General features: G+C 48.8%; 1 long non-coding RNA gene across 1 annotated transcript in view; it reads left to right on the top strand.

Moving 5' to 3' along the window:
- Window positions 1–74: 74 nt before the first annotated feature.
- LOC135242354 (uncharacterized) overlaps window positions 75–18,500 on the top strand; it is a 32,247-nt gene continuing 13,821 nt past the window's right edge. Inside the window, exon 1 of the long non-coding RNA XR_010326315.1 lies at window positions 75–737. This is a non-coding gene — a long non-coding RNA (uncharacterized LOC135242354). The remainder of the gene's footprint in view (window positions 738–18,500) is intronic.

Raw genomic sequence — 18,500 nt, 5'->3', positions numbered from 1 at the left:
CCATGTGGCCACACTTTCACCAATTAGGAGCCTGAATCGCTATTTCTGACATAATATGGTTTAAGAGAGTAAGTGATCCCTCTAAACATAAATTGAAAAAATCTACACCTTTTTAAAATTCATGTATTGCAATTGTGGTTGGAACTAAAATCAGCTTGCACCCACCCCGAGGTTTAGAACCACTGTTTTAGCTTGTAATACGTAAAGCTCAATTTTGCGAGACGCAGCGCCTAACCTTCCAGTTCGCGTAAAAATGTGGCCGAACCCAAAATCCATGTAACCCAACAGAAAACCGAGCGCTACACGGAGCTTGATTCATTCTAACTGCGACAGAAGAAAGGGACTTTCTACTTGAATGCGAATCTCCCACTGCTGACAACAGTGACGGATTGGAGTTCGCTAGTTTTCAGGGGGTTCCAGGCGATGCAATTTCGTAAAGCCTAGACAGTTCGTTTCCGCGTTTACAAAAGAGCGTGAGCGAGCCCTTCTGTCGGCAGCGCACAAAGGGTGCGCACCTTTCACTTGGAAAGAAAGAGAGGGGAGAGTTAGCACGATAATTAACACGAGCAAGCTTACTAACGTCCTAAATTAGAACAAATATCATCGAAATTTGAAGGAAATAGCCACTGAGGAGACATTTACGACCACGCGCTGGCGATATCCTGTACAGAACCAGACCTTTTTATGGAGAGTGCGAAGTGTCCTCGCGACGTCCCGGCATCTAGGCTGTCCAACAGGTGAGAGTTAAAATACTTCTTTTAGGATTTTTTAAAAGAGTATGTTTGCTTCTCCTTGTAAATGACGAACATTCTGTTATGAAATTTAGTCTCGACTGATTTATATTTTGCCTAGTAAATGCTGGTTAGCTGGAAATACTGTTATCCGCGAACTTGACATTTCAAGAGTGAAACACATTAGGAGGAAACCTCAAGTCAAAAAGCGAAGGGGCGCCAGACCCTTATAAACATTTTTAATTTGGATTTAGACAACTTTGTTAAATTACAAAATATCGTTGTTCAATTATCGTTGCAGTAGCTATGTTAATTTGCAGAGCGGTCAAATGTGCAGGACACAGTGTGGGTTTAAAGAAAACAAGAAAGCATAGCAGTTATTTCCACGTTTGTGTTCTAAAATGTTACGTTCATCTCCTGATATTTCTTCTCTCGTTTTCTCTAACGTTGAATTCTTTTAACCTTCGAACAGGCTGGACCCCTAGCCACCGTATCTAAACGGTAATATAGCTTGCCTATGTAACGTTGAATAGCTTATAAAATAGGCTTCTTGCAGGCTAACCTAACATCGAATGTTTTCTTATTCGTCTCACAATTTTTTCTGGATACGTTAATTGACTGTCTCTATTTTATTCGACCAATTTATATCGAATTAAAAAAATATATATATTCATAGATGTTTAGTTTTTATCTTCGTCGTTTGCTGGGTTAGCGTATAGGATGGAGCTAGTGATACGAATGAAGATATTGAGCTTCATACAATATTTCCGGTTATTTTGATTTTTGAAAGTTTCACGTTAAAAAATAACATAACATGCTGCTTTCCTGCAGACACATCTGCACTACGGAATGTGATGTCTGCCTGAGATGTAGGCCTATGTGAAATGATACGAGTAACTTAATTAGTCAATGCGTCGATATATTACAGCAAAGACTGCTTTGAACTGCAGTTAGTTTGCGGAAAGGAAGGCGTCAGTCTGTACAGCGTTACTGGCGGGAAGCATGCCTTGGGGGGTGCCTATGCTGTGTATGGCGGCAGTGCATTGATTTGGCCTATGACGTTCGCAATTACATCGGTCTTACCTTTGCGTAGCTTTTTTTTTTAATCAGTAGGCCTCAAAAATGTGTGCACTTGTTGTTTCGCCGAGATCTTATTTGATTTCAGGCGTCCCTTGTTTTGTTGTTGTTGTTGTATTTTTAGTATCTATCACACTTCCTCATCACTCAGTGTCCTCGGTTGTTTGTATTGTCGAAATAGGACGTCAGAAATGTCGAATGTTCCAAAATCACACAAAACAACAACAACGACATTATATTCTCACGCAGTGTGCTGAATTGCAAGTGTGTAGCCAATTAAATCGCTATTATCGTTAAAAATAAAGAACACTGAAGGAGTAGTTTATATGCTGTCAAGTCTACAGTAGCATCAACTCGTTCCTTCTTCCACAGTTAGACATTCAAACTGTAGCCTGCTCGCGCTTGAGAAATGTGCTGACGAAAGACAAAGACTCTTGATGCTCAAAACCCTGTTATTAGTCCATCTTGAATTATTATTAGATTTGCAGCGTTCGAGCTCCCTGTCAAACGGCAGGATTCGGTGTTAAATCAGCTGCACCAGATATTAGTCCAGTAGGTACTACATGCACTTTATTATAGTCGAGAGTATTCAGTCAGACTTATTTATTTATTTTTACACTGAACATGCTACTGTGTATTCCACCAAAGGTTATATAGCGCAAAACTGTGTCTAGTCGTATTTTACAGTGGCTTCACTAAAGGCATTCAGTATGCACAAACGGCTCAGTACGTATGGTTCAGACCTGGAGTTTATCTGAAGTAGCCTATGTGACCGTTGGGGCTGTCAAGCTGAATTTAAGTCGTCATCCTCCAGATACCCCTTGTAGGTACCCCACATTTGGCAACTGGCTGGCAATGAGCACATGCACAACTAATGATCTGAAAAAGGATGAAGGAATGATTAAATCTTTTATATAACTGAGGCATTGGTCAGTGCACATAGTCCTGTTTAAAAAGTGAATTAACGCTCATTTTTAAACGAGCCTGTGGTAAACGGAGGGATAGTTCCAAGGCCTAATGAACTACACAAGATGTGTTTATCGTGGACTGCTGATTTACGTACAGATCAATCTGAAGGGCTGATCAAAGCTGCTCATGGCATGTCTGCTGTTCCCAAGTATTCCACAGATTGGAAAGATCGTTATGTTTTGCGAGGACAGTCGATTATGGATGGGATGATTTTAGTCATTCTAGCAGACGCGCCTGTACCTGCACACCGTGGATTAATCCTTGGACAGTGGTTAGAGGGCACTGTGAAATGTTTAACTGTATTTCAGTTTGAATAAATTGGTTGAGTTTTTGTCTTGGCGTACATTGACAGTGCACTGGTTTGTGGGTTGAGAAAGGGAGGATTCGGGGAAACCTACAATAAGCAGAGGAATGCACAAGCAGTAAAGCAAGAACAAAAAACTCAGCATGTTACAAACCTGGACAATTGAAAGAGAATACAGGGTTCAGCCAGTCAACCAGCTCAAATTTCAGGAGTCTGTCAGGACTTTTGACCTTAAGCTATTTTGCCGTCTGCATGTAGGAAACCGCCCTCTTGATTCTCTTCAAGGCATTGAGGAGGACTGTCACTCTGACATTGAAGATTACATACAGAGCTCAGAGCAAAACATTCAGATGTATTTTTCTCAGTGGGATGCAGCTGAAACTGATATATTTCCAGGTTTAACACAGAAGGTCAAACTGTTCTTGTCAGTTGTTAAAAATTCTGCCGATGCTGAGATGAGTGTGTCGTCTTATTGGCTGGTTTTCAAACATCAACATTAATCCATGGAAGAAGAGCCCATAAAACAACTGGCAATAATGAGTAAATTTCTCTACTAAATTTAGAATGCTGGATTTTTTCCTTTACTTAAATGTGTGAAATTCACAGCTGCTCCGGTTTTGGCTGTTTTTGTCTTTAGCGTTTTAATATTAAATAAAAAAAATTAAAACAATAAATTTCGCATCCAGTGTGGGGCTGAGCATGCCCATTTCCCACCCTAGTTTGGAACGGCCAATTATCTGTAAGCGCAGCCCTGTTCATACAGTGCGTGAGCTTAACTGCCGATTCGGGAGAGCGTCGACATTTCCGCGGTTCGCGGTCCGAAAGGCGCGTTGTCGCCAGTCTGCTTCCTTTCCCGTCGCGCACTGCGGCTGAACTCTCGTATTGTGGAGTCAGAGGAAGACCTTTTTTTTACATGTGGCTTTCACACGCAGTCCACGGGCGCCGGATCAGCCAGTGGGGAGCGCTAGCGAGCGACGAAATGCGTACCCCTTATCTGACTGAACCCTCCCATACCCTGGGCAACACAATCACCAACACTGTGGGTCCCTCTGTGGACGTGATGACACATTTCTTGTTTAGAGCCTGACATTACAAACTTGGTATTTCAAGGCGGAACCGTTGGAACTTTCATGCTGAATGGCAGAAAGGTCCTGAGAGATGAGAGGGACTGTAATGATATCGCCGCCCTGCTTCTGTGGCCGAGATGCCCCGCACCCCAGAACACGGTGTTATCCCTCCCGCAGCGTAGCGTTTCGCCATTTCCCTATTTCAGCTCGTTAAAAGCAATTTACCTGACCGTCATGGGAGAAGGGAAAAGGTGAAAGTGGACAGTGCTCTACCACCTGCTGGTCCTGCTGCTTAATTCGTTCCCTGTGAAGGAGGAATGGCTGTGCACAGCAGGCCGTGCCTGGTGTTAGGCACTTCCTTCCTCTCTTCTCTCTCTCTCTCTCCTGCCGTCTCTCTCTCTCCCTCTCTCTCTCTCTCTCTCTCTCTCTTTCTGTGAGAGCAATTGAACGATGTGCTCCCGTTTCTCCACCACACGCACGCCCACACTCATAGACGCACGTGCACACACACACATACACACTCACGCACGCGCACACACACACACTCACGCATCCCTGCTGGAATGCCGTTCTTTCCAGGGTGGAGCTTCCTGGACTGCCACCCACAGGGCTCCTCAAGTCCTTCCTTTTCCCATGGCATGACATTATTTGCATTTTTGCCCATTATCTTTCAGTGAGAAATTTGTGTAATTTTTTAAATTTAATTTTAATTTTTTCCATTTTAGGCTTGAAATTTGATTTCAAGTAATGCATCTACTGGACGTTTGGGAACAAAGAGCTCGTTTAAATCACATTTTTACTTGGGGAAAATGGGCAAGCAAGTGTCTTCCCATTTCTTGGGAGGTGCTGATGTTGGTGCCCAGTGCAGGCCGTCATTCGAATACTCGCGGAAGGGCTGTTTCTGCATGTTGAGAGCGAGAGAGAGAGAGAGAGAGAGCGCATGGTTACCTCACCTACCAGCAATGTGCTGCTTGTGCTTTTTGAAATGCTGTATGGAAGGTCATCTGACTGACGGGCTGTAGCTGGAGAGAGGGCCGGGAGAGTGACGGTGGTCACAGCGCTCAGCCTCTCTCTCTCTCTCTCTCCCTCTCCCCCTCGCTCCGCGGGTCGCTGATGGCGCCGCTGGGCGCTGGGCGCTGACTCTGAGGCACAGTGTGGCTAATCCCTGGGAGCGGAGTCTGGACTAATCTGACCCATTAACTCCGATTACAGGCCCGTGGGTCCCAGGCTCACTGCTGCAGGACCAATGTTGAGCCTGTAGAGTGTGTCTGCGCTGAGTATATCGGTTAATTGTTTTGTGGTCAGTTTACCCCCCCCCATAATTGCTGCTTCATGTGTGTACATTTATCTCTGAACTAGGTTGGGTTACAGTAAACTTCAGCTCGCGTGTCAGCCTAGAAGGCATCATCAAATAATGCAGCATTGTCGTTGAATGCTTTTTAGGCTATGGTAGCTTCAGATCTATTTTTATAAAAAGGGACGGCTTGCCGAGCTCTTATCTCCGTGTATCTCAGGTCAGGCAGAACCATTACCCCGGTGGGTGGAGTGAAGATAACCTTTTAGGAAAGACTAATGCAGGAACTCCCTGGATTTCCTCTTGCATTGTTCACCACTGAGGGTAAGGAACTTCCATAGAAAAAGTTAGCGGTATAATGGCATTAGCGCCCTGGACTTTAAAGCCGACAATGGCATACTAATCACAATCACAAGCCACAGGACTGCTATTTCCACCACGTTAACTCAAAACAATATAATATTTCATAATATGCTTAAAATTCTAATTTGGGTGGTAGTTTTGGATGATAATAAATCGGGGCTATATTCAGTATCTTCGCTAAAATATCTCAGGAATATAAATGTACCCAATTTGTTGATGTCAAAAAAAGAATTCTATTAAATGTATGAAAAGGTTCTGCAGTTCCAATATAGTTCACCCGATTATGGATATGAATACCTGCTTATTAAAGCGGACAGTTGGCACTTTAATCTCATATTCATTGTTTCATTTCTAAAGAAGAGTAAGAGGAATTGTAATGACACTGTGATGTAATGTAATTTCTTTCTACTCGTACATATGTAACTATATTTAATACAATAATGTCTTTAGGTGTCTTAAGAATGATATTAAGTAAAATTAAGTAGTCACCCCATTTGTATTAACAACTTAAATTTGGCTAGGTGGTATTCCTGGTATGTTCTTGAGGCATAGTATACGAGGTTCACTTGTGTTCATTTAGAATCGACCCGTGTTGAACTGCATGATCACAGAGTAAGTAGCACTTGAATATGGTTTTGTGAGATCTCAGATAATTTTGCGCGGATCTCAGAGGTGTCAGCCAGTCATATCAGGTCATGCTGTCATGAAGGCCAAGGAGCTGAAACAGGAGAACCTGTCCAGAGATCAACTATTTCTTTTACGCTCGGCAGATTTGGCCTCTGTTGGAGAGTGGCCAGTTCTGAGAAAAGCAGCCGTTAAGTCATACCTGGAGATTGCTAGAAGCCAGGAAACTTCTGAAAGAAGATGCTGTGGTCTCATGAGACGTTGAGAAGTTGAGCTCCTTTACCCGAAAGCCGAACTCTACGTTTGGCGCAAAACCAAACCTGGCCTACACCCAGGTAGCACCACCCCCACTGCCATGCAGGGAGCTGGCTATATGGTATGGTGGAGTTTCTTTTTGTCAGGGAGGGACTGAGATGCACGTTGCCATCAAGGGCAAGATGAACTGAGCCAAACAGTAAAATAATGGAGGTGAAACCGCTTCAGTCTGCCAGCGATCTGTGTTTGGAGTGTAGAGTTTTGTTCCAATGGGATAGTGTCCAAAAGCGCGTGGCAAGCAGAAACACTACGTAGGAACAGTCCATCGAATATCCCGACTGAAATCCCATTAAAATCTGCGGTGTGACTTGACAGTTTCTGTCCACTGACGGTCGACATCTAACTTTTCAGAGTTGGGAGAAAATTTAAATGAAGAAATGTTGTGCGGGGGAGTGGGTGAATACTTTTTCAACTTTAAATGCTAGACTTTCGTTATGTTCCATAAATGTTGAATACATTTTTTTTTTTTTTCTTTTGACGTCAGTAGTGTTGCATTAAATGTGTTGGTGAATGGGGAGGTGAGGAAAACATTTCAGTTAAGATTTTAAGGAGCAAAAGGAAGAAGTTCAGGAGGTTGAATACCTTCTGAAAGCACTTTAGCCATTAAATGTGCTTCAGTGCAGTATATACCTGGCATCTCCATTAAGTAATGACTGCAAATGTCTAATGACAGACAGATACGACCTATTTTGCATTCTTTCCTCCCACATATCTGAAATATTATGCTTTGGGACTCCTGAAATTGCACATGCATTAAGACAAACGTGCAGAAAAAAAAAGTTTCTGCCTGTTTAGTCACTGCAAAGGTATGCATAGCACCTTAGCAGGAGCTGAATGTCCTAATTCTACAGGTGTTAAGAACTGTGTGGTGACACCAAGTCTAGACAAATCCCTATATGGTTTAGAAAAGAGAAGTTATTTATTTTTTATCCCCCCCCATTATGAGTGTCCGCACCTGGTGAGACCTGCTGCGCACTCCCATTGGTCGACTCTCGAGTCCAACCCCCCCCCCCCCCCTTAGTTGGGGGTTTGAACGCCTTGTCTTGGCACCTTCTGAGCTGTGACCCCTTCTCTGTTCGTTACCTTCTCGGCTTTCTCCAAATATGCAGTACTGGGGCATTATGCCCATCTCATGTTCATTTCTCATAATAATAGTGACATGTGAAATGTTAAATACTAAAAAAAAAAAAGAATGTATTATGAGTGAGCTGCTGGGCCAGGTGCAGGGCAAAGGAATGAGACTATGAGAAAACAAGGGATACCTGCACACCAGCAAGTGCTCCCTTATGGTATATTCTATACTTTCTCAAAATACCATCTACTTAAAATGCTCAGCCACATTTCACTTTTTTTACTACAGCTATTATTTGCCGTGTTTTGCATATTCAGTGACCCGTGTTTATAAAACGCAGGACGACATTAAACCCAGAATAATTTTTGTGTGCGTCAGATTGTGCCGGTGTATTTGTGAAGGAACCGTGTACCCTCGTAGACCTAAACAAATAATTATCCACGCGCTGGAATACATAAACAGTCCAGGGCGTAAACACAACAGCATATACTTACATACAAAATGTCTGCCTGGGCTGTCAGACAGTGACACAGGCTGTCATTATAACCGTCGTACCGGAGGAATCCGTGTCTACACCCAGCCGAAAGTCAGGGCTATTTTTGGGGCTTCCTACGTCAGCACCCTTTGGTGAGCACCTTGTGAACATCACTTACCTCCCTGGCTCGGGCTCAGAACACAGACCTTTGTGCATAGCGTGCTATTTGAGGCTCCCCTTGCCGAGTGAGTGGCAGATTTATTTTGTCCACTATAAAGGACACAGGGCTGCTTTGGGAATATTAATGAGATTGCTCCTTGCTTCTGCTTTCCAAGTATTTATGGCTAAAGACCTTTTAAATGTCCTTTGCGTTGTGTACTTCTGACGTCTTTGCCGGGTGGACTATGTGGGGGGAAAAGAACCTGATTAAAAAAAAAAAAAGATTAACTTCAGTTAATTAGTTTAAATTAACTTTATTATAATCTTTAGGTGTGATTGGGGGTACCGAAATGACCGTGAGAACTTCGTCGACGTTTACATAGCCGATCGGACGCGGCTCGTAGCGTTTTTCCGCTAAAGCGTTGGACGAGTTCGCCGCTGCAGACGCACGCTGACATTAAGCCCCTATCGCAAACGGAGGGGTCACATTCGTGCACTCGAGCGGGGGCGAGGGGCTGTAGCGGCGACGCCAGGCCCAACGACGACGCCAGCAGGTGAGGCTTAACGGCGTTTCCCCGCGACGCTCGTCTGTCACCGCTGGGCTGAGGGCCCGGCTCCCGCTAGCCACGACGCGTGTGTGTGTGTGTGTGTGTGTGTGTGTGTGTGTGCGTGAGAGTGTGTGTCTGTGTCTGTGTCTGTGTCTGTGTCTGTGTCTGTGTGTGTGTGTGTGTGTGTGTGCGCGCGCTAAACCGGGATCAAAGAGCTCATTCTTCCCTGCGAGGGCAGACGCAGGGTAATGACGCTGATGAGTGCCATTCAGGGTCCTTGTAAATCTCCTAATAAACGCTGTCCCGTACAACGGCCTGCTCTGATGGCGGCCGGCCCACTGCGGCCATATGAGCAGCTGCTGATAGTGACCATTTTTACGCCTTCTTTTTGTGTCTTTATTTAAAGAGCAGAGCTGACCAATCTTTTAGGGTTTCTTTTTTTTGTTACTTTACAGATGGGGGGTAAAACAGAGTTTACAGACGGGGTCATGGTACTAAAGCGGCGTATCTGGGACACTGGGCCACATGGGTGTACTGGCGTAGGGGTTGAGACCGTGGCGGTCTCCTTCTTTTGGGTCTTTCTGGGCCTGAGAGAGAGAGAGAGGCTGGGGCTCCCGTCCCACTGCTGTGTCTGGTCACGCCGTGTATTTCCTTTCTTTAAAAAAAATGTGTTTTTTATTTTTAGAAATTAGGCACCCAACGTGGGGCTGAGCATGTAGAAATCCCTTCATAATTTCGACATGTCCAATCATCTGCAGCGGGAGATATTAATGCGCAAACCCCACTAAAATTAATGAAATGGTTCCTGTGTGCACAGCTATATGAGGAGAATGATGGTGTTGAGACACAGACCGAACAAGTGCCTATGAACGAAATCTTGTTAAAATGTGTTTTTAAATTCCTTCTACACTATGTAAAGGTAACTCGGAAAACAAGGTAGCAAGCTCATAAAAAGCTGATTTTTTTTAAGGTCAGCTAACCACATTGAATGCTGTCACTTGAGATACTGGTCAGCTGAACTGGAGATGGTGTTCATACTGATGCATACTACAGTACGTGTTCAACAAAACAAAAAAACCGCTGTCCAGTTAGCCCTAAATTAGCCTTTAATGAGGAGCACTGCAGCTCCAGGCAGGGCTGTCCTAGATACAGACACAATTGGTTATTTGAAAGCGCCGTGTGTTTGTTTTCATACAAACCATGACCCGTGTAACTGGCTGTGCGGAGCCGCATCCTTGCGATGAGCTGAGCTGAATTGCGTCGGGCGTAGCGAACAGGATTACGCACGGCTGAGGGCTTCGGGCACTGAGTTGATTGGATCCTTTTGTCTAACTGCTGCCTTTTTTTTTTTTTTTCTTCATTTTTCCCTTTTGTCCTTCGGTTCGGGGCAGTTGTTGAAGTAACGGGGGACAGTCGGTTCCGTCCGTTCAGTGGCGTTTACGTTGTGATGCGTTTAGTTTAGGCCTAAACGCACCGGCGCAGAGAGAGAGAGTTGCGCTGCTGGTGTCGTGTTGAGCAAAATTAAACGGCGAATGTCGGGGGGCTGTTGCTAAATATATTTCCGCGATGTTTTCGCCGTGGCCGGTGGGAATGCTTTTTTTCTCAAGGTGCTCTAATGAGGTGAGCGTGAGCGCGAGCGCTCTCGTGCGGAACGCGGTGATTTTGGGGGCCCTCCGGACCGCGGGGGCCGGGAGGCTGAAGAGTTTTCCAGTTAATTTCTGTCATGTGAAGTGCCCTAATGCTGCGCCACTCAGGGGCACTTAGCCGTGTGATTGTGAAAAGGGCTCTCTACTTCATAGTTTGCTTAATTGGTCCATTTCCCAGGTGCTCAACCCCCCCACCCCCCCACCCCCACCCCATCCACACAGTTCCTTTTCGTTGGCCAGCCGTTGTAGTAGACCTGGGACACAGCCTTTCTCTGTCATCCGAGGACTATGTCCCTGGACACACACACACATACACACACACTCACAACATGTACACCTATGCACACATACCGATACACACACACACACACACACACACTCGCGCACACACACACACACATACACACACACACTCACGACATGTACACCTACGCACACATACCGATACACACACACACACACACACACACCGCTCATTCCAGCACACGGATACGGGGCTCTCCTGGAACGGGTTTCGGCTGATCGGTTACATACTGCAGTGTGCACGCGCGTGGGTGTTTTCTCTTCTCCCTCCGTCTCTCCCTCGCTCCCTTTCTCCCTCTCTCTCCTTCTCCGCTCGGCGTTCTTTGTGCTCGTGACAAAAGGGCGTTGCGTAATGCTAATAGCGCCCCAAGTGGAGAGGTGCCTCAGACGATGCCACTTCTGCCCCCCCCCCCCCCCGCCCCTCTGCAGCGCCGGGCGGGGCTCTCCCCCGTACCCTTAGATGTCCCGAATGGGGAGGACAAGCCGCCGTCGCCGCCGCTGGGGCTCGGGCTAATTGGGGTGGAGGAGGAGGAGGGGGAGGAGGCGGGGGCGGGGGTGTTTTCGGGCTTCGTTGGCAGGTGTGCTGTTTGGTGAGTGATACGTGCGAATGTGCTCTGTGTTTGTGCGTGAGTGCTGTGTGAGGGTACTGTGCGCGCGCTGTGTGGTCCTGCTCAAGTTGGGCGGTGGAGGGAGAGCACAGCGCTGTCCTTTCTGGCTGGGGTGAGTAGGGTCTTTCGCTGGAGCTTAAGGTTTAGCACGGTGAAGATGATCAGCGATGGATTTTTTCTTCAGGACTGCGGGGCTGGTTTGTGATATAGGGATCAGACGGCCGGTGTCAGGAAGCTGGGGATGTGGGGTTCATCGGATGGCCAAGTTCGCAGAAAGCCTGGTCAGGTTTGCAGAGACAGTTTAATTGCACTGGCTGCCCCTCTCAGCTCTGCGTGAATGCAGTTGAATTCTGAATCATACTGTGAACTTTAGTTTATTTTTTTCCTTGTTGGTTTTCTTTATGTGTGATGGATGTGTTGGGATAAGTGTGTCCTGCTCAGATTTAACCTGTTCTTATAGGATGTGGAGGCTGGAGCCAGTCACACTTGTGAACACGTCTTTACATGCTTCCGGGTTTCCTGTGTGTCTGCTGTGGCCTTCATGTCTTTTTATAAGGACTGTGGCGGTCTTGGCAGTGACCAGTACGCACAGGCAGACAGACACGACTGTGCAACATAGAAAAAAAACATGGCTCCTCAAACTGTGTTTGTTACCTTTTGTGACCAACATCCATCCAATGGCTAGCTCGGAAACGTGTGTGTGAGTGGTCGTGCTTGGAACACTGATTCAATTGCAATAATGCTGCTGCTAGACAGACAGCAGAACGACATGTAATGTTTTGTCGGAATATTGGAACTGTCGCAACCCTGGGGCGGAACCCTCGGTGTGGTGGAAACTGCGAGAACACTCTATTGTGCCGGATTGAATTCAGTGACCTTGCCGCTGTGTGAATGCAGGAGCGAAGGCATCGATGTAGCTGCAGCGGTTCTGGTGATTTGCGGAGAATCGTTTCTTATTTTTAAATTTGCTGAAGCTGGGTTTTTGCCAGTTCCACTGGATCAGACAGGTGGTTGGAGGGATAGACACGGCTTGTACACCAGAGCACCCCCAGGAGAGATGCTTGTAGAATGAGGGATTATATCAGCTAACATTGTTAATGATATTATGATCACATCAGATGTAACATAATATAATATTTGATGCTAGAGTCTAGACCAGTGGTAACCAATCTGGTTCCTGGAGATCTACCCTCCTGTAGGTTTTCACTCCAACCCTAACAAAGCCACACCTCATTCAACAGCTAGAAATCTTGTTCAGCTGCTAATCAGTAGAATGTGCCAAATGAGGGTTCAAATGAAAACCTACAGGATGGTAGGTCTCCAGGTACAGGGTTGGTTACCACTGGTCTAGGCTCTAGCATCAAATATTGTATTTATGTTACATTTGAATTCTGATCTCTTAAGATGTTGAAGAATTGCTCTGTGGTTCTTGCCTTGAGTATTGTTACGCTGTGGACCGCGTGGCATGGATCCTGGCATCCCAATGCCCGGCTGGCCCTCATGGCGGTGCGGGGGTATGGCAGGGCAGTGGGGAGCTGAGGCTCGCCTGGCCTCGCTGAATATGTCGAGAGGAAGTGCTCGGGGGCGGCTGCAGCGAGAGCGAGAGCGAGAGAGAGAGCAAGAGGGAGAGAGAGAGTGAAACAGGCGTGCTTGGCGGATATGACACTTGTTTAGAGAAGAGAAAAAAAAAGAAAGGCGCGCGGCGTGTCTCCAGGGAAACGAGGCAGCGCGCGGGCTGCTGGAGCCTCGCCGCGCCGCGCCCCTCAGATCGGCCCGGTCGCCACGGCGGCCGTCGTGCGCCACGCGGGCTCACCTCTCTCACAGAGACAGCCGAGCCGCGGCTTCACAGTGAGCCCGCATTCCTCTTCTGCTTCACAGAGAACCTGCACCCTTCTGTGGCTTCACAGTAAACCTGCACCCCTCTACAGCTTCACAGTGAACCTGCACCCTTCTGTGGCTTCACAGTGAACCTGCACACCCTTCTGTGGCTTCACAGTGAACCTGCACCCCTTTACGGCTTCACAGTGAACCTGCACCCCTTTACGGCTTCACAGTGAACCTGCACCCCCTCTGCAGCTTCACAGTGAACCTGCACCCCTCTGCAGCTTCACAGTGAACCTGCACCCCTCTGCAGCTTCACAGTGAACCTGCACCCCTTTACGGCTTCACAGTGAACCTGCACCCCTCTACAGCTTCACAGTGAACCTGCACCCTTCTGTGGCTTCACAGTGAAACCCGCACCCCTTTATGGCTTCACAGTGAACCTGCACCCCTCTGCAGCTTCACAGTGAACCTGCACCCCTTTACGGCTTCACAGTGAACCTGCACCCCCTCTGCAGCTTCACAGTGAACCTGCACCCCTCTGCAGCTTCACAGTGAACCTGCACCCCTCTACAGCTTCACAGTGAACCTGCACCCCCTCTACAGCTTCACAGTGAACCTGCACCCCCTCTACAGCTTCACAGTGAACCTGCACCCCTCTGCGGCTTCACAGTGAACCTGCACCCCTCTACGGCTTCACAGAGAACCTGCACCCCTTTTGTGGCTTCACAGTGAACCTGCACCCCCTCTGTGGCTTCACAGTGAACCTGCACCCCTCCACTGTCCGTCCCTGCGCCTTAATATTTAATCCCAAATCACTGCGTGATTAAGGTCTGCTTCAGGACGTGTGTTCTGATTGGGTCTTCGTCTCTGAATCTTTATCTGTTCATCTGTTTAGGTGTGTCTATTTCATCGCTTTCTCCAGCATATGCAGTAAGCCTTTAAAATGACGTGTAATATGAAATGTGAAAGCATATTGTGTAATAGGTCCGTAGGTTGGTGTGATTGTGCAGTGTAGTATTTCCCAGGGATTTTGAGGCTCAGGGCCCTTTTATTTCCTCATGGGTAAGACTTCCTGCTGAGGTCACGGCACAATTAAACTTAGACTCAAACTGGCAACCTCTGTTTCATGATGTCCAGGTGCGACGCCACAGTTCTGTGGATTCAGATGATTTTGCAGGGGGGTCGTAAAGAGCCCTGAGGTCAGGGGTCAGGGGTCAGGGGTCGGTCTCTCGTGGTCGTGGCTGCGGCTGCTTATCAGAATAGTTTTTCTTCACTGATTCAGCTCTGAGGCAGCTCGTTTTTAGGAGAGGCCCCGTGCTGTGCTGTTGGTGTGACTGTGACGGTGGTTAAATTTGTGCTGTGTGGGTCTGAGCCCGAGGCCGGGTTGCAGAGATCACGGTGTGACATGCCACATTTACGGCCCTGCAGTGCCCCCCCCCGCCCCCCCCCCCCTCAGGACTGTAGGGCTGCAGTCTCAGACCTGCTGTGCTGCGTCAGTGTGCTCCGGGCTACAGGCTGTAGCAGATGGCAGCGCAAATGAGTAGAACACACGCTCTGTCGTCTGTCCCGCCATCTCGCCCTTCTGCCTCATGTGACTGACTCCAAAACTGACGGATCGCGACCCTTTTAACCGCGTTATCGGGGTGTGCGTTCACTAACGTCAGCAGGTACTGCAAACCGTTCTCACGTCTCTCAGCAAAGACCGCCACAGCCACTGGGGAGGGGGGGTTAGGGTTAGGGTTGGGGGTGGGGGGTGGCGGTGGTGTCTGCACGCTGGCGCGTTCGGCTTCCGTGCCGACTGGCGCGTTTCACCCGCAGGCTTGTGTGTGCAGTGCCAGGTGTGAGCGTGTGCAGTGCCAGGTGTGAGCGTGTGCTAATGAGCTGCGGTGACGTCGGCAGGCTTTGCCCCGGCACGTTCTCTCTCTCTCTCTCTCTCACACACACTCTCACCCGGAATGAAGCTCCAGGCTGCTCTTCGGAAGAATCGAGGAACGGCTGGACCGCACGCTCACGTTACGCGACTCGCTGGGAGGGCCCGGCAGTTTGGCTTCTTGCTCTCTTTTCCTGCGCCGCTCAATTTTTCGGCCCCCTTGTGCCTCCGTGTGCGGGGTTACATTACATTACATCACAGGCGTTTAGCAGACGCTCTTATCCAGAGCGACTTACACAACTTTTACATGCCATTTTTTTTTTACATTGTATCCATTTATACAGCTGGATATATACTGAAGCAATGCAGGTTAAGTACCTTGCTCAAGGGTACAACGGCAGTGTCCTACCCGGGAATCGAACCTGCGACCTTTCGGTTACAAGCCCAGTTCCTTACCCACTGTGCTACACTCCGTCCTCCGGGTTAGAGACGGGGGGGTTAGGGACTGGGGGGTTTAGGGACTGGGGGGGATAGGGACCGGTGGGTGTTAGGGACTGGGGGGGGGTTAGGGACTGTGGGGGTTAGGGATGGGGGGGATAGGGACTGGGGGATGGTAGGGATGGGGGGGACGCTATACTGTGTGAACCAGAAGCGAGGTGACTGATCAGGCTGTGCGTGAACGCGTGGGCGACTCAGGCATTTTAACATGTAACTTCTTAAATCCCGGGCGTAACTTTGTCAGAGGAGGGCCAGTTAATGGGAAGACAGTTCACTCTTCCCTGGAAAACAAAGTGCTCTGTGCTGAATTCGGTGGAAATTGGAATTGGCTCTGCCCTGGTTGTCCTGGGAGATGAGAGACTTGACGGCGTTCCTCCTCCTCCTCCTCCTCGCTGGGCGATGGCGGTTCTTTTCCCAGAAGGCACTAGGCCTGATAAACCCGCAGCGCAGAGCAGAGCGTACAGACCGCTTAACGGTTACTCTTCAGGATGAGAGGTTGTCCGTAGACAAAGCCGTAAAGGCCTTTCCCCCGGTCTGCACTTTCCATTACATCATCACTGCTGCTGCTGGCCCCTGTTTTAATTGTAAAACGATCTGCAGTCCTGGGCTGTGCTCAGGGGGAGGTGGGGGGGGGGGGATTTCAGTAAGTTAAGAGGAGCAGCAAAAGTGCTGGAAAAAACGTTTGGAAAATCCTGTGACTTTGAATGAAGCAGCAGCATCATCACACGGTGTTGTGGAATGGTCACACACACCAACCGCCCGTGGAACGCCTGCGAGATGAAGTTCCGCAGTCCTGCGTTTCTGAAGGCGATGCGTTTCGCTGTAACAGTCTGCCTAGTCTTAGTGTTGTGTCGAGACAGCAGAGTCTGGGAGCAGGGAATCAGACAGGCTGCTTCCAGCAGCGGATTTGGGTTTATTTTTCCTAATAAAAGAGAAACTACGCGGAGTGGTTTGGCTGACGTGTCGTGTTGTGTTCAGCTGAAACCCCCCCCCCCCCCCCCCCACACGGTCAGGGTTTGTTTTGTTTATTTAGAGGGCTTGTTTTGTTCACGCGTGTGAGCGCTCGTGTTACTGTAATCAGATAGAACACCGGGCGGCCGCCGATGGAGTCCCCCCCCCCCCCCCCCCCCCCCGCCTGCTGAACGTGGAGAGGAAGTGGGGAGAGGTTCTGCTCTGCAGTGCAGTGCAGTCCAGGGGAAGGGTGTAAATTCCTGTGGATGTGCGGTTTTTAAACGACTCAGCCTCACTGGGGGGAGAGCCGGGCCTGTCCTCTTAGTGGCCTTCCACAGGGGAAGAGTTCAGCACTGTGGAGGCATTTCAGTTTTAAAACCACTCTCTCTAACTGGAGGGAGAGCCGAGCCTGTCCTTAGTGGCCTTCCACAGGGGAAGAGTTCAGCACTGTGGAGGCATTTCAGTTCAGGGGCTGGGGATCGTGGGTAATGCGCCGTAGGCAGGGGATCAGGCTCCTGTGGATCCGGTCCAGCCGCTGCCACTCCGTGCCGTCACTTTAAACGGGAGCGGACGCTTTCAATTACCGATTTCACAGTGGTGCTAAAAAATAAGCCCCCGGTCACAGATTTAAACGGGAACAGGTGCCCGTCCTGTGAGGCCCTGACGCCGAATGACGGTTGTGAACAACTTGTGACTAATTTTAAAAAAAGAAAAGAAGGGGGAAAAAAAAGAAAAGAAAACAGATTCCGAAATGTTCCGCTGTGCTGGGCAGCGTTCCGGGCGGGATGTGGGGGCGCTGGCACGGAACGGGTCGGCCCGCCGCGGCGCTGGGCGCCACGCTAACGGAAACTCCAGGAAGGATGCCGGCGTCTCCAGGCGCGCTCTGACGCGCAGCGATTCGCAGGCCGAGCCCCTTTTTGGTCCGGGCTCCATCGTAAATTTTTTTTTGCGGTGAGCACAGAGGGAGCTTTCTCAGAGCCGTAACTCTAGCCCCTGCTTACGAAGCGCCGCGGACAAGGGCTGCTTTGGAAAGAGCGGTGCGGGGGGGGGGGGACCGGATCTGGGCATGGGGAGGGCTGGGGCTGGTCATGTGATCAGGCTCTCCAAACAGCAACGGTTCGCTGTAATTAATGAGTGATGACAGCACACAGGTCGCACATCAGCTGTGTGAGTGAAGCAAGTCCCAAGCCCTACCAGCGGCCTTGTAAGACGACCGTGTCAGTGGCACGCTGTTCCTGGCTGGTGTTTGTGGAACTGCTTGCTTCCATACCGCACATACTGTAAGTAGCACAGCCATATATAATGCACTGACAATCAACACCTCACCCATTAATAACACATTTACATTTCCCCAGGTAACCCCTCACCTACTTGGTCCGGAGCGCACTGAGGAATTGCCTGATCTCATGCAGGGCCAGTTGTCCCATGTTTCCTGCTCCTCAGCCGTTGGTGGCTGTGACTTTGTGTATGTTAAAGAGGAAAAGTTTTTCTCTCAGTAAACGTATTCCTGTTCTTGGGGTGTGAACAGTGCCTGTTCTGGGGGGGATGTGGAGGCAGTGCCTGTTCTAGGGGGTGGGGGTGTGAACAGTGTCTGTTCTGGGGGGGATGTGGACAGTACCTGGTCTAGAGGGGGGATGTGAACAGTGCCTGTTCTACGGGGTGGATGTGAACAGTGCCTGTTCTGGGTGGATGTGAACAGTGCCTGTTCTGGGGGGTTGATGTGGACAGTGCCTGTTCTGGGTGGATGTGAACAGTGCCTGTTCTGGGTGGATGTGAACAGTGCCTGTTCTGGGGCGTGGATG

This window comes from Anguilla rostrata, chromosome 16 (assembly GCF_018555375.3).
Source record: "Anguilla rostrata isolate EN2019 chromosome 16, ASM1855537v3, whole genome shotgun sequence".
Classification (NCBI taxonomy): Eukaryota; Metazoa; Chordata; class Actinopteri; order Anguilliformes; family Anguillidae; genus Anguilla; species Anguilla rostrata.
This window is presented reverse-complemented; position numbering and strand designations above follow the sequence as displayed.